The sequence below is a fragment of the Eutrema salsugineum genome, unplaced genomic scaffold, assembly GCF_000478725.1.
Source record: "Eutrema salsugineum unplaced genomic scaffold, Eutsalg1_0 scaffold_8, whole genome shotgun sequence".
NCBI classification, from domain to species: Eukaryota; Viridiplantae; Streptophyta; class Magnoliopsida; order Brassicales; family Brassicaceae; genus Eutrema; species Eutrema salsugineum.
Window position 1 is genome coordinate 13,169,977 of NW_006256414.1, and position 16,573 is coordinate 13,186,549.

General features: G+C 44.1%; 1 non-coding gene across 1 annotated transcript; it reads left to right on the top strand.

Annotated features, from left to right (window-relative positions):
* The first annotated feature begins 16,466 nt into the window (after positions 1-16,466).
* LOC112082527 lies at positions 16,467-16,573 on the top strand. The gene has a single exon (XR_002897205.1). It is a non-coding gene; the product is annotated as a small nucleolar RNA R71 (small nucleolar RNA).

Consider the following 16,573-nt stretch of genomic DNA (forward strand, 5'->3'; position numbering starts at 1 on the left):
GTTCTTATGAAATTGTCGAGCCGTATCGACAAAGCATGGTTCGGTTCACACAGCTTGATGAGATATTCTCAGATAACCATAGCTGTGTTGTGGGCTCGGTTTACCTGGACAGCTCCATACGGGAGGCGTTTAGCAGCTGTTAGTTTTCTCCAAGGCATTTTGGGTGTTGGCGCGTATGACGGACGCGCCAGGAGGTTACGCATTCACCGCGGACTTCACGCGGACTCCACGCGCTTCATCCCGAGGTCTACGCGGACTCCACGCGCTTCGGTTGTTCTATAAATAGGTGAGCTCCTTCGTTCCTTCTCATAATCTTCAGATCTTCTCGTTTTTAATAAAAGGTAGCTCTCCCTTCTCTCTTCTTTCTGTCTCTAGTTTATTTATTTTCCGGCTAGGGTTCCGAGGTCTCCGCCGCTCCAGATCTTTTCCGACGAAAGTTCGCCGAGTAGCATTGTAATTCCCGTACAAGCTATAAATCATGTTGAACCATTCCGACGATTCGTTGGATTTGCTTTTAACTACGAGCCGAGCCGCGTAGATGTCGAGGTGAGAGGTATAACAGGATCTTCCGAGGGGTCTGTCTCGCCGAGCCCTTCCAACCGTTCATCTGAAGGTGACAAGGCGTCGAATCGTTCCAATCCAAAGGTGCTTGCTCTCCAAACAACGAGTCGTCGGTTTTGACGAGCCGCCCTCAGGGTCCTGCTTATAACGAAGATGTTGGTTATGCCGCAGTGAAAGCTGAGGAGGAAGCCTTTCCCTTTGATCTGGTCGAGGCGAAACTTGAACTAGAACGCCTCATGGCATCCCGAGGTGCTTCTTCGTCTGGGCTAAGGAAACAAAAACGAGTGAAAAGACAAAAACCTGACCCGCTCGGCTCCACGCTCTCCTCCCCCGACTCGCTCGAGGCGTTGAGAAGTCGTTTCGGGATATCCGAGGTGGTGGAATTCGTCCTTCCAGAAAAGAATGATCGAGCTGACAAACCCCCTGAGAATCACTTTACTCTGTACGAGGCGTTCTTCGAGCTTTGTTTTCTCTAGTTTCCGATCCCTGGAGTTATCCTCGAGTACCTCTGGAAACATGGGATCTCGATCGGGCAGATTATGCCGAGGGGTTTGCGACACATGATTGGCATTCTGGTTCGAGGCTTTGAATGCGGGCTCGTTATCAAACTGAATCATTTGCTAAACTTGTTGGAGATCAGAAAAGCTCCGAAGGGAGATAGATTTTACATCTCCAACAAGCCCAATCGCCGGATCATAGGTGGTTTTCCAAGCAAAGATCAATTTTGGACCGAGCGCTTTTTCTATGTCTTGGTGAACGAGGCGTCAGTTGGCGAGGATTACGTTCAAAAAACCAAGACCTCTTGGGGACCACTTGGTAGCCGGTCCGAAGCTTTGCCTCGGCTCGGAACTGTTATGGTATAATTTTTCCTTACTGAGCTGGTTGTTTTTGTGTTGTTTTTGCTGCTCGGAGCATTCTTCCCCCAATTCCCGACGATCTCTTTGTTGTTCGAGATTCTCTTGCGGCTCGGAGAGTTAATTGGAGGAAGCATTTTACATTTGAGAGAGTGGAAAGAGCGCGAGCCATTCTTGCCGGAGTACCTGTTAGCTCTTCGTCTTAAAATTCTCCAGGGGATACAAGGGAGAAAATGGTGATCATCACTCTTAGAGACAAAAAGAGACGTGAAGAAGAAGAGGCTGCAAGACGAGCTGCTGAGGCGGCTCAAACGGAGGCCGAGGCTGTCCCTCAAGACGATCCGCCGAGCCATGAGGAGGTAGACGCGAACCGAGCCGCGGACGCGAATGCTGCCGAGGTGGCTGTGACAGGGGTGGCGCCCGAGGTGGAGCCGGGCGAAATTATCCCTGAGGTGTCCAGAGAAGACTCCGCAGTTCCAAGCAAAACACCATCTAACTCGGCTATCTTGGCCCTGCCGCAATCGTCGAGGCCCCCGGCTTCGAGCCTGCTGAAGCACGATGCTGGTCGAAAACGATCAGCTACCGACAAAGGAAAAGGAGTGGCCGAGCCGCCCAAAAAGAAAACCAAGCCGACGACAGGCGAACCTTAATCGCGCAAACTGGTCGTCGACGATCCGGACGCTTCCGCGGTGATGTTCGCGCGTGTTAATAATGCAAACACGCGTCTTTGACAGACAAGACTTTATGGGTCTCAGGGCTATCAATCCCCTCGTCAAAGTAGCATAAAAGAGGTTGTCAATCCAAGAATGTGGTGATAGACATTAAGCTATGTGATCAGTTTCTCAATTCAAGTGAACAAGTGAGGCTTTGATTGATTAATGATAGCGAAATACTTGAAACAGGATTAATGACTAAAGAAGTGATCAAACAAGAACTAAGCAATGACAAATGATGTAAATATGAAATGATGGAGGCATGAGATTCTAGACATGATAGTTGGCTAGGGTGCTTTGGTGCCAAACAAGGAATGCTAATGACAATGATGAGACATGATTCAAATGATTAAGAACTCTAATCTAGATTAATCCTCTCATGAAGGTATTAACCCCTACACTACACTGATCCATTTTCAAACCAAATCATCATTTGTGAAATATGAAGCAGTATGCATTAATAAACAGTTCTAAATGATCATTCAAGCAAATAACAATACATCACCATGCAGCAAATGCTTAAACCTCTAATACAGCTCTTTCAGGAATTTCATCAAACACTTTTGGTGCCTGAAATTCTCAGAATCTAGATCTCAAGTGATGTGCAAGGATCTAGCCTAGAGAACAGTTGTTTAGAGAGATGAATCAATGAATCTAGCCCTAAGCACTCCTAATCTAACATTTTAGCACCCTAACCTACACATCTTGAACCTCATTAAGGTGACTACTCACTAATCATACTAATCTCTCTTAAACATTTGCAAGTTGAGAAGATTGGCATGATTAATGATGAGAGATGGAGATGGGGAAGATGGATAATGATGGGTTTGCAGCTTTAAACACAAAGATCTCTCAAACTCCCTTGATTAAACACTTAAAAATCGATATTTCTCTTCTTAAGTGGAGTCTTTTCACAAAAAGAGGCAAGAGACAAAGGGAATAAAGCTTAAGTTCTTTGGGAAAAAACCCTAAAATCTATATATAGTTCTCTAAAAACAAACCGGGTCAGCCCGCAACAAATCGGGTCCTAACCCGGCTTTAGTGGATAAGGATGATGTTTGCCACGGTCTAGCAGGTTTTGGTCCAGCCGTGGCATGTGACCGTGTCAATTCCCGAAGCTTCTGTTCTTGGATGGATCTTGGTGCCACGGGTTCCCTCTGGTCGTGATGCATGGCCGTGTCAAACGCCGAAGGAACGTATAAAGTTGCCACGACCAAGTCTAAAGCCGTGGTGTGTGGCCGTGTCAAGCGCCAAATGTCTGAAGGATCACAAGTGTTGTCTTGCCATGGTCAAGTGTAGACCATGGCGTTACCTCGTGGCAATTCCCGAATGCAAGTAAGATCCTGCCGCGACCAAGTTTATCTTGACACGGTCAAGTGTAGACCGTGGTGTGGAGACCGTGTCAAACCCCGAAGAACTGCAATCAAGTGCCACGGTCAGATGTGGACCGTGGCCTTCCACCGTGCCATCCTTCCCTTAGCATAATTTCCATGCCCTTGATGCTCGCAAGATGTGTGTGTCTCTATTCTTACGGAACTCACGCCTCGCAACTCCAAATGGAATGATCTCAACTGTTCAGGAAAGAGGACTCAATTATCTCAAATCTTGATGAAGGGCCTGTAAACTGAATCGGTCTGGAAATGCATCGTCCTTCGTAATCTTTGAAGCTCGTCGGGTCGGTCTAAAATGGCAGCGAGACAAGAGTGCCTTTCGACGAGCTTAACTTTCTGCTCACATCTCCAAATGGGACGATCTCAAGTGTTCCGGAAACTAGACGTAATCCTCTTGATTCTTGATGAAGACACCGGAGGTTGAATTGATAGACAAGACTTTTTAAGGTCTCAGGGCTATCAATCCCCTTGTCAATGTAGCACAGAGAGGTTTATCAATCCAGATGTGGTGTTAGACACTAAACTATGTGATCAGGTTCTTAATTCAAGCAAACAAGAGTGATTTTGGTTAACTAAAGACAACTACAAACTTAAACAGGTTTAAAGAAAAATGACAATGACGAGTGATGTGAATATGATATGATGGAGGCATGAGATTCTAGACATGATAGTTGGTTAGGGTGCTTTGGTGCTAAACTAGAAATGCTGATGACAATGATGAGACATGATTCAAATGATTAAGAACTCTAATCTAGGTTAATCCTCTCATGAAGGTAGTAACCCCTATACTAATCCATTTTCAAACCAAATTCCCATTTGTGAAATATGAATCAATATGCATTAATAAACAGTTCTCAATGATCATTCAAGCAAATAACAATACATCATCATGCAGAAAAATGCTTAAACCTCTAATACAACTCTTTCAGGAATTTCATCAAACACTTTTGGTGCATGAAATTCCCAGAATCTAGATCTCAAGTGATTATCAAGGATCTAGCATAGAGAACAGATGTTTAGAGAAATGAATCAATGAATCTAGCCCTAAGCATTCCTAATCTGACACTTTAGCACCCTAACCTACACATCTAGAACCTCATTAAGGTGACTACTCACTAATCATGATCAACACACTAAATCCTTTGCAAGATGTGTTGTTAATCATGATCAAAAGTTTGATTTGATGATAAGAAATGATGAATAAGATGGAAAGAAACTTCAAAATCGATAATAAGCTCTCTAAAACAAAGTGTATTAAGTAGGTTTTCACCAAAGGGGAAAGAAAACTAAAAGTAGATTAAAGATTCTCTACAAATTAGGTCTAAAAACCTTATATAGATGACTTGGGCGAACCGAGTCAACCCGGAACAAACCGGGTACTGACCCGGCCTTGATGAGCAAAGATGGGTTTGCCACGGTCTGGTGTGTTTTTGGTGAGACCGTGGCAACCTGACCGTGCCAAAGCCTTCACTTGTGTTCTTGGTTCCTTTTGATGCCACGGTCTGATCAAGCTTCGTCTGAAACCCGTGGCAAGTCACCGTGTCAAACGCCGAAGATGTGTAAAAGTTGCCACGGTCAAGCCCCCAGACCGTGGCATTCAGACCGTGCCAAAACCCGCATGCATGTGAAATCCTTCCCAGCCAAGTATTTGTTTGCCACGGTCAAGTCTCAGACCGTGGCATTGAAACCGTGTCAAAACTCGAAGCTGTGTAAAAGTTGTCTCCAGCCAATTGTTCATTTGCCACGGTCAAGTCCCAGACCGTGGCATTCAGCTCGTGCCAATCGCCGAAGGTTGCAAGAAGTTGCCACGGTCAAGCCTCAGACCGTGGCATTTGGGCCGTGTCAATCGCCGAATGGTTGCAAGAAGGTCCTCTCAGCCAAGTGTGTGTTTGCCACGGTCAAGTGTAGACCGTGGCATGAAGATCGCGTCATTCACCGAGGGTGTGCAAAAGTTGCCACGGCCAAGTGTGGACCGTGGCATTCCATCGCGGCATATTTAACTTAGTCATTATGGGCTGTCTGGACCATCTCGCATTCCGGAGAGTGTAACTTCCTGGAGACTTGTCCGAATTGAGTGATTCCGGTTGCAGAAGACAGAGAACTCATTTGACTCCAACTTTGATGATGGAAGATTCGGTGCTTGGGAAGTTTAAAGCTTCCTGGAGGGGTCATCTTTGCAGTGCATTTAAACGATCAGAGAAGGCCGTCTATACATACGTCCAGTCCGGAGACCGTATCTTTATGCCCAAAGCTCCGAATTGACTGGTCTCGGATGTTCTGGAAAGAGGACTCAAGTGTCTATGTTTCTCATGAAGGCCCCGGAAACTGAATCGGCCTGGAAGTACTCCGTCCTTCGCATTTTTCAGAACTCGTCGGCTCGGTCCAAAACAACAGCGATACAGGGGTTCCTTCCGACTAGCTTAACTTCCTGCTCAGGCGTCTGAATTCCGTGATTCCACTTGTTATGAAACCGTGATCAAGTCCTCTCCAACTTCTATGAAGCACCCACCATCCGAATCGGACCGGAAGGTTCCCCGTACAGGCGATTTCTGAGACATATTTGCAACCAAAGATTTTGGCCGATACACTTTGCTCGCGGTACATGAAAATGGCTGGTAAACTCTTCCCGCGGTACATAAAAAATGGCCGAGAAAAGCTTCCTGGTCAGCGAGAATGGCCGATAACCTCCAAAGATCCAATTTTTGCCACTTTTCAAGCTTTGCTCACCATTCCACCTCCTGGATTCATCTTTTCAGCTCCAAATTCTCCTGATAAACACTCAAAACATGCAAAGACTCATTGGGACCTAATGCATCTCCTAAGTTCTAAAACAAACCCTAAGGACCTAAAATGCATGAAATAAAACATGATTTGGATTGATTTATGCAACCTAAATGATGCAAATTATGAACATATCAACTTCCCCACACTTGTCCTTTGCTTGTCCTCAAGCAAAAAGAGCAAATTGAGAGAAAGAGGTTGTATGCAATGGGAGTTCACATTTTCTTTTTGAGAGAAGTGATCACAATGAGAATTCAAGTTCATGCTCAATTATGCAATGCAAAGTCATACTCAGATATATATCAACTCAGCAAGGAATCTCCACAAGTTCTTCTCTCTCTCAACTCGTTCACATTCATTAAGTTTTTATCAGGTGAACCTCATGATGCAATGTTTAAACAAGCTGGCTTGGCTAGGGAGAGGCTATGAGATTAAAATGATCTCATCAGTGTTCAAGTGGGTCAAATGCAGCAAAGGGATCTCTCTATGAATGATCAAACTTTGGCAGAATGCTAAAGGTAAAAAGCAACCTATGCATACAAGGGCAAAGACTCATCACTCCCCACCCTCCACTCAAAGCTTCCTCACTTGCTCAAAGACCTCACTTTTCACACTTATTTTCCTCTCACTAGGGGATTTACTCTTCACTTTCACTCTCAAGTCTTGGAACTCAAACTTTACACAGCTTTTCTTCTTTTTTTTCTTTTACAACTTCTAGCCTCTTCTTTCTTTCTTTTCAAAACGTTTGAGCCTTTTGGCTTCTTTTCTTCCCTTTTTTTTTTTTACTTAGAGGCTAGACTCTTTCTTTTCAACAAACCAGAGCTCACTTTCTCAAAACACCAAGACTGATTTCTTTTTCTTTCATTCCCCTAGCTATTTTCACTCTCTCTTTCCCACTCATCTCACCTTTTTCCACTCACCAACAAGTCTTTTCCCCCACACTTATTCCTCGCCAAAACTCTCAGTTCCTTGATGTTGGAACACAGCACTCAATGAGACCTGCCCTTGTCGCTCTAAACCTAACACTTTCTGCTAAGTTTGATCCAAGGTGGCCTTTCAATTCACACACAAACATTGGCTTGAAAGAAGGATGGGTTCAAGGTATGGGAACTGATCCATGATGTGGATTCAGCTACTTGAGCTAAGGAAAAGAGTGGTAAAAACAATGGTTCTAGCTCAAGTATGTATATCGGTATCCACAAGCTTTTTCAAACAATGCATCACAAGATATTTTCAAGTCAAGTTCAAGGTTCCCACTTAATTAGAGTTGAGTTCAATTCAAACTTGCTTCTCAGATTCAGATCATTTCAGACTTTGCAAGCACAGAAAAAGATTCACAAGCATATTCAGTTCAAGTTCTCAAAGTGATGTACTTTCTAGAAAACCTATCATTACTCCCTGCAAGATGCAACTTATATGCATATGCAATCTAGACTCAATCCTAAAAATGAGAATGCAACTACATGATTATTTTGTTTTTTTTTGTGAATTTTTTTTCAGATTTTTCCATTTTTTTTTTTTTGGTTTTTATATGCACTTAGATGAATATGCAACTAGAATGTGACTCAAGACTCAAAGTGTAAAATAAGAAAATAGAAAACATGATTAGTAAAAGATGAAACTCCTCCCCCACACTTAAATAACACAGTCCCTTGTGTTATAAAAGTATGAGAAAGAAGTGAAATCAAAGCAAACAAGTAAAATGCAAAAGAAAAAAAAATCTACATGCTATTTACAAGGTTTTGAGTGTTTACCTCAATCGCTGAGGTCTGATCCCAAGTAATGGGATGGATTGGAGGTTGAACATGATGGAGTGGAGTATCTGGGTGGACTGCTCTCAGGTGAGTCTGGTTGGAACGCTGTGGCCGGGTTCACCCAATCTTCTTTTCCTGGTGGTAGCACAAGGTCATTAGCAGCTGAGCTTTCTCCCACCTCTTCTCTTGGGTCTCGTTTGGGTGAGGTGGCCGGAGCTGTGAGCTTCTTAACCTTCTTCTTAAGCTGCCTAACACAATCAACTAGCTTGTTTATCGTTTTGTCTTGCCATTTGCACCATTTCTGAAGGGTGTTAACTCTAGAATACAGCTTCCTTGTGTGATAGTCAGGCTCACCCCAAAAGTAAGGATCAAAGTGATACCTCCCTGCCCCCATCCTTCTTTCAAAATCTCTTGGCTCCTCATTCTCACAACCAGCGGTCCTAGTTGTGTCCTCCTCTTCAACTGGCTCTTTACCCTTAGAACTAGCGGTTCTCTTGCATTTGGGAATTGGAGGGTGAATGGCTGGGTTGTAGAGCTGATCTTTTAGGACAATAAAGGAGACATTGTGCCTTTCTGTGAGAGTGGTGATGTCTGGGTGTGGCAACAGAACATGAACCTTTTCATCTTGTAAGAGCTTGAAGGTGTACAAGAAGTTTTCACCATTGCTTGCTTTTAAAAACCCAACCTTGGTGAGGGTAGCTTCATCAATCAACTCAGGCCTGACCTCAACATCATCAAAGACAAAACCTCTTGCTTTCAGAATCTTTGTCACTAGCCATCCATTGTGCAACTTAGTGAGCTTCTTTCTTTTACCCTCACTCCAAGCTATGTCCTTGTAAATCAGCATTTGGCGCGCTAAGAATGCACCACTAGAAGGGATGTAATGTGGGAGGCGAAACTCTCTCTTGCTCTTTAAGTGACTGATGAGAGGATGAAGACCCATACCCAATAGCTCCATGTCAGCTAGATGCACCACTCCATCATTGTGCTTGGTAAAGAACATTTGGCAAAGCACCTTGTGAGCATATCGGATTGCTGGGTTTCTTATCCATGAGCTCTTGCATCTTCCTCCTCTGAAGCTCCCAAAAGCAATTGTATCCCACAAGTCAGTGATCATGTGATCAGGGTATGTGAACTTCACTGTCTCTTCTTGTGCAGGTCTTGGAAAAGCAAAGATCTCATCAAGTTCCTTGAAGCTTACATGGTGTTGTGCACCATCTATTGTGAACTCTATGTGCCCAAGACCATTTCCCTCTTTGATTCTTTCATCTCTTGGGCCATACCCACAAACTTGAAGGGATGCAAGAAACTCTTGTGTAACACCATCATGAGCCACATCTCTCATCTCAAAGAATCCACCAAACCCCATGTTGTTGAAAATGAGCTGAACCTCTTCAAGAATTCCCATCTTCCTCAGCAACTCCATATCAGGGAACTTGGTTTGCAGCACTTTTACACCCCTGAACATAGCAAAGTAGTCATCAAAGGTTGGTTCACTGTCCTCAGAACTTGTCTTTGCTTTCTTAACCCGCTTCAATGCTGTTTCAGGATCACTCTCTGTTCCTTCTTCATCCTCAGCGACAGCCACCTCTTTTCCTGCCCTGTGAACGACCTCAATCAATGCCAGCTCTTTACCAGAAGTTTTTGAAGTAGAGGCCTTTGTTTTCTTTGGTGCAGCAACCTTCTTTGTTGTCTTCTCAGCTGGATCTTTTGGCTTTCTCTGCCTTTTCTGTTTCTTGAAAACTTTGTGTCCAAAAGGCAGAATCTTATCCTCTGAAGTCCCAGCTTTCTCCTTTTTGGCTTTGTCCATGGCTGCTTGTCTTTTTGTTCTTGCCATCCTGCATTTTCTCAAACAGTTGTAAGCACCAAAGCAAGAGAACAACAAAAGTTTTTCAAAAATTCACCAAGTTCATGAGCAGCACCAATCGATTTCTCTTTAAAATAAGGTATTTCAAGCTGATTAAAAACTCATTAAACTCAAAGCAATGGCAAGAAGCAATGCACACAAAGAGTTCAACTTGAAACACAATTTCTAAAAAAAAACGATTTACATGATGATTTTCAAGAAAATTTCTCAAAAATTCCAAGAACAGGTTATTCTCAAGCAAGATTCATGAAACCCCCCTATCCATTCTACTTGCACAATACTCACAAAATGATTCCAAGGTATCAAGAAGCCCATTAAAATCGATTCCATTTGTTTTTCTCTGTTCATGAACAGTACTCTAAAGCATGGAGAAGGTGAGTTTTAACAGGTTAAATACCTTGGAATCTTCAAGTTTCGAGTGTAAAACCGATGTTCAACAAGAAACTAGACAGGATTACGAGTTCAATGCAGTTGGAATTACTCAATTTGATGCAGTAACGAGAGAGATATGAACGTTTAGAGTTCAAGAATGGAGAGAAAAGAGCAAACTCGCGTGAAGAAGAAGGAGAGGTGGGGAACAGCTGGCTTGGCGCGTCTGTTGACCGGTCAACGTCCGTACGGTCAACGTCCGTACGGTCAACTGAAATTCAAATTTTTGATCGCGCCTCTTTGACCGTGGCACGTGCCCGTGTCTACAACTCGAGAATGCTTCCTCTTTGCCGCGGTCTAGGCTTGGCCGTGTCTTCAGACCGTGGCAAACCCCGAACTATGCACATTTTATCTTCATTTTGCCACGGCCTTAGCTTCTCCCCGTGGCAATGTCCTCCTGTCAAACCCCGAGCATTGGACATACCATCATCATGTTGCCACGGCCTGGTCTTGAACTCGTGTCTTGTAGCCGTGGCAAAAACCGAATAAAGACTTAGTTCTCTTTTCTTTTTGCCACGGTCACCTTCCATCTCGTGTCATTCCCACCGTGGCAAAGCCCGAACCAGGTCTTCCTCTTCTTCTTCTTTTCCTTCTTTGCCACGGCCTTCTGTGTCCCGTGCCTTTTACTCGTGGCAATCACCGATCATGTGCTTCTTTTGCCACATCCGCATCTTCAGTCCGTGTTTTGTGGCCCGTGTCAATCACCGAACAAAGGGCGTTTCTGTTTACTTTGCCACGCTCTGGCTCCTTCCCGTGGCAATCCCAACCGTGGCAAACCCCGAGCCTTGTCCATTCTTCTTTTTCTTTTGCCACGGTCGCCTACGTTCCATGTCACAAGGCCGTGGCAATCACCGATCATGTGCTTCTTTTGGCACGGCCAGGCCTTGAGACCGTGATCATCTCCCCGTGGCAATACAAAGAGGCTTGCCACGCCTTGTTCTTGACCGTGGCAGGTGCCCATGTCAAAGGCTGAGCACAAGCTTGTCTCCATTCCTTCATCTCTTTTCATTCTGCATTCACTTTCCAAAGGTTCAGACTCACACCTAACACCTGTAGACACTCAACAAACCCATCAAAACATCCTAAAACATAAAAAGAAAGGAATCAAAAGATCAAAAGCATATTTACAAAGGATAAGCTTGGGGTGTCTCCCAAGAGCACTTTGTTTAAAGTCTCTAAGTTTGACTTTGGAAACCTGATTAACATGCTGGTGGATCAAGAAGGGGAACTGATGTAGCTTCCTCCTTCCCTTGTGAAACTAAGTAATGCTTGATTCTCTGTCCATTCACCACAAATTCCTGACCATTCTTCCCTTCTAAGACAATGGCACCATAAGGCCTCACTTCAAAAACTTTGAAAGGTCCAGACCACCTAGACTTAAGCTTTCCTGGAAACAACTTAAGTCTAGAGTTGAAAAGCAACATCAAATCACCATTCTTGAACTCTCTTTTCAGAATCTTTTGATCATGCAGAACCTTGGTCTTCTCCTTATAGATCTTTGAGCTTTCAAAAGCTTCAAGCCTAATCTCCTCAAGTTCATGGAGTTGCATGACCCTTTTCTCTTGAGCTGTCTTGATATCAAAATTCAGCAACTTCACAGCCCACATGGCCTTGTATTCCAGCTCAACAGGAAGGTGGCAGCTCTTCCCATATAGTAGACTGAATGGTGATGTCCCAATTGGAGTTTTAAAGGCAGTCCTATAAGCCCACAATGCATCATCTAGCCTTTTGCTCCAATCTTTTCTGCTTGAGCTAACAGTCCTCTCAAGAATGGCTTTGATCTGTCTATTGGATACTTTAACCTGGCCACTAGTTTGAGGATGATAAGGAGTAGCTATCTTGTGTTTCACTCCATGCTTTCTCAATAAACCTTCCAGAGTCTTGTTCACAAAATGAGATCCTCCATCAGAGATGACAACCCTTGCGACTCCAAACCTTGGAAAGATAATGCTCTTAAACAGCTTCACTACAACCTTGGAATCATTGGTAGGGGAAGCAATGGCCTCAACCCATTTGGACACATAGTCCACAGCAACAAGAATGTACTGATTCCCATAGGATGAAATGAAGGGCCCCATAAAGTCAACCCCCCCAGCAATCAAAGATTTCAACCTCTAGAATGGGGTTTTGAGGCATCTCACTCCTCTTAGATATGTTCCCATGCCTCTGACAGGCATCACATGCTGAAACCACCAACTGAGCATCTTTGAACATTGTGGGCCACCAAAACCCACTCTGAAGAACCTTGGCCACAGTTTTGAATGCCCCCATGTGACCTCCAAAAACAGAGCCATGACATTCTTGCAACACAGGTTGCATCTCCTCTTCAGCAAGACACCTTCTATACAGCTGATCCTTGTTCAGAACATAGAGGTAGGGCTCATCCCAATGGTATCTCTGGACATCTCTGAAAAACTTCTTCCTCTTGTAAGCATCTAATTCAGGAGGCTCCACCCCACATGCAAGATAGTTCACTATGTATGCAAACCAAGGCATCTTCCTTTCTTGAATGCTCTCTACTTCCTCAAACTCCAAGTAGGAATGGAGCACCATCAGAGACTCATCTATGGGGACCTTTTCTTCAATCCTCAGCCTTGAGAGATGGTCAGCAGCCCCATTTTCAATGCCCTTTTTATCAAGCACTTCCATATCAAACTCTTGGAGCAATAAAACCCATCTTAACAGCCTTGGCTTGGCATCTTTCTTGGTCATCAAATACCTGAGGGCTGCATGATCAGTATATACAATGACTTTTGATCCCACCAGGTAGCTTCTGAACTTATCAAAGGCAAAGACTATTGCTAGCATCTCCTTCTCAGTAGTAGCATATTTCTCTTGGGCAGAGTCAAGTGTTCTACTGGCATAGTAGATGACATGCAGCTTCTTGTCTTTCTTTTGCCCAAGCACTGCTCCAACAGCAAAGTCAGATGCATTTGTCATGACCTCAAAAGGAAGGGACCAGTCTGGTGCCTGAACTATTGGTGCACTAACCAATGCCTCCTTGATCAACTTAAAGGCTTCTTCACATTCAGCATCAAAGATGAAATCCACTTCTTTGCACAACAGTCTTGTCAAGGGCCTGGCAATTCTTGAGAAATCTTTGATAAATCTTCTATAAAACCCTGCATGCCCAAGGAAACTCCTTATCCCTTTGACTGAAGTGGGGGTTTGCAGGTTCACCATTACTTCTACCTTTGCTCTATCAACCTCAATACCCTTCTCAGATATCTTGTGCCCAAGAACTATCCCTTCTTGCACCATGAAATGACACTTCTCCCAGTTCAGCACCAACTTGTGCTGCTCACATCTCTCCAACACCTGTGTCAAATTAGAGAGACAATCCGAGAAGGAGGAGCCATAGACACTAAAGTCATCCATGAACACCTCAAATTTCTCTTCAATAATGTCAGAGAAAATGTGCATCATACATCTTTGAAAAGTGGTCGGTGCATTGCATAAACCGAAAGGCATTCTCCTATAAGCATAAGTGCCATAAGGGCATGTGAATGTTGTTTTCTCTTGATCCCGGGGGTCTATGGGAATTTGGAAGAACCCCGAGTACCCATCGAGAAAACAAAAATAAGGATGATTAGCTAACCTTTCAAGCATTTGATCAATGAATGGTAAAGAAAAATGATCTTTTCTAGAAGCAGAATTCAATTTCCTATAGTCAATGCACATGCGATGGCCGGTTATGGTTCTTTGAGCTATGAGTTCATCCTTATCATTTTTCACCACTGTGATCCCACCCTTCTTGGGCACAACATGAACAGGAGACACCCATCTTGAGTCAGAGATTGGGTAAATTATCCCTGCCTCAAGAAGTTTTAGTATCTCCTTCTTAACCACTTCCCTAAGGTTGGGGTTAAGTCGTCGTTGATGCTCAATAGAGGACATAGATTGGTCCTCTAGGTGGGTCCTGTGGGTGCAAATGTCAGGAGAGATCCCTCTAATATCAGCCAAAGAATACCCTATGGCTCTCCTGAACTTTCTTATTTCATTAAGCAATGCACTCTCTTGATCCTCTAATAGGCTATCATTGATGATGACAGGATATGTGGAGTTTAAGCCCAAGAAAGCATACCTGAGCCCTGTTGGTAGAGGCTTGAGCTCAACAGGGGGTGCATCAGCCTCATTCCAATCCTGGTCCAAGCTGCTTTGACTGGTGACTGATTCCTTGATAGCAAAAACTTCAGAGCCACTTTGTTCCAGCTCCAAAAACCTTGTTTCAGGACCCAGCTCTCTTGCATTGTCCAGATACAGCTTATACCCTTCACTTGCTTCAGCTAAGAGCCCATTGTCTCCTTGTTCTTGAGTTAGAGCAGCTTGAAGAGGATCCTCAGTGTTCAGCTCCTCAAGCAACTCATCAGCCAACTGATCCATTGTCTCCACATAGAAACATTGACCTTCAATGGTGGGTTTCTTCATCATCTCATTCACATCAAACTTGAGCCTTTCAGACCCAAGTTGAAGCTCTATTATCCCACCTCTCACATCAATTATAGCTCCTGCAGTGGCTAAGAATGGCCTGCCCAAGATAAGAGGGTCTACTGGTTCCTCATCCATTTCCAGCACAACAAAATCTGTTGGAACCTCAAAACCACCAATCTTAACAGGTAGATCTTCCAACATACCAACATGCAATCTAACTGATCTATCTGCAAGGATAAGAGAGATCCTTGCAGGCTTGAAGACTCTAAAGCCCAGCTTCTTTGCTATAGAGAATGGCATCAAGCTGACTGATGCTCCTAGATCACAAAGACATCCAGAGAATAGAAGAGGTCCAATGGCACAAGGGAGTGTGAAGCTCCCTGGATCAGTTAACTTCCTTGGAATGGACTTCTTCTGAATGATAGCACTGCATTCATGACTTAGTACTACCATGCCTTGAAGCTCTTTTGTCTTGTTCAGAATGGCATCTTTCAAGAACTTCCCCATCTTTGGCATCATTAAAAATGCATCAATGAGAGGCATTGTGAGTGGTCTCTCCTTGAGTGCCTTCTCAAATACAGCTCTTGCCTTGTCCACTAGTTGCTTCTTGAATCTCCCTGGAAATGGGAGCTTTGGTTGGTATGGAGGTGGTGGCACATACTTCTTTTCTGGTTGTGGTTCCTTTGCTACCTCTTTACCCTTTTCTGTCCTTGGTTTCTCAGCAACTTGATCATCCTTTAAGGCTGCCCCCCCCCCCCTCAGGTTGATCATTGTCCTCAATGATCACTTTGTTGTTCTCAATACCAGGTAACTCTTTTCCACTCCTCAGTGTAATGGCCTTGGCATATTCTTTGGGGTTGGGTTCTGGTTTTCCAGGTTGGTGACCTTGGTTCCTTGAGCTTGATGCCTGGTTCTGCTTCAGTTCCTTGATTTCCTGCTGCATAGCTGCATTCTGGCTTGCAAAGATCTGTTGACCCTGAAGTAGTTGTTGCAGAATACCAACCATATCTGTACCCATCTGTGGCTGCTGTTGAACCATTGGTGGTTGAAACTGTTGTTGAACCGGCGCCTGCTGTTGGAACTGTGGTGGACCAAACCCTGGTGGTGCCTTTGGCTGCTGTGAAGTGTAACCAGTGCCCTGAAATGGTTGCTGTTGCTGACCAAAACTCTGATTCTGCCAAAACTGATTCTTGGGTTGGAAAGATCCTTGAAAATTGTTCTTGGGAACAAAGTTCTGTGGAGCTTGAGAATTGGGATACACCTGGTCTTGTGAGTTAGCTACATTGGTGTTCCCGTAAGAGAGGTTTGGATTGGCATTACCATACTGATATCTTTGGAACCTCTGATTCCTAATGTAGTTAAGCTCCTCTTGGGTAAGACCCTCTTCACTAATGTTTTCAAAGATTTGAGATGGTTCCTCATACTCTCCAACAAAATGCATTGGCTTGTGAGTTACCAACTTCAACTTGTCTAATTCACTTCTCAACTCCTTAACTTCTCTGGTGAGCCTCTGTTCTGAGCTTGAACCTTCAGACCTATTTGATCTGTCATAGTCTTCACCATAAGTATCATTGCTCAATGCTAAGTTCTCCACTAGCTCTAAAGCAGCATGTATCTCTTTACCCAGAAAGTTCCCATTGGAAAGAGCTCCTCTATAAAGTGTGCTGAGAAGGGAAGCCTCACTAAACCCATGGTGTGGGCATTGGTTTGTGTAGCTCCTGAATCTCTCATATGCTTCACCAAAACTTTCATTGCTGTGCTGAGTGAAGCTAGAGATTTGATTCCTCAGTTT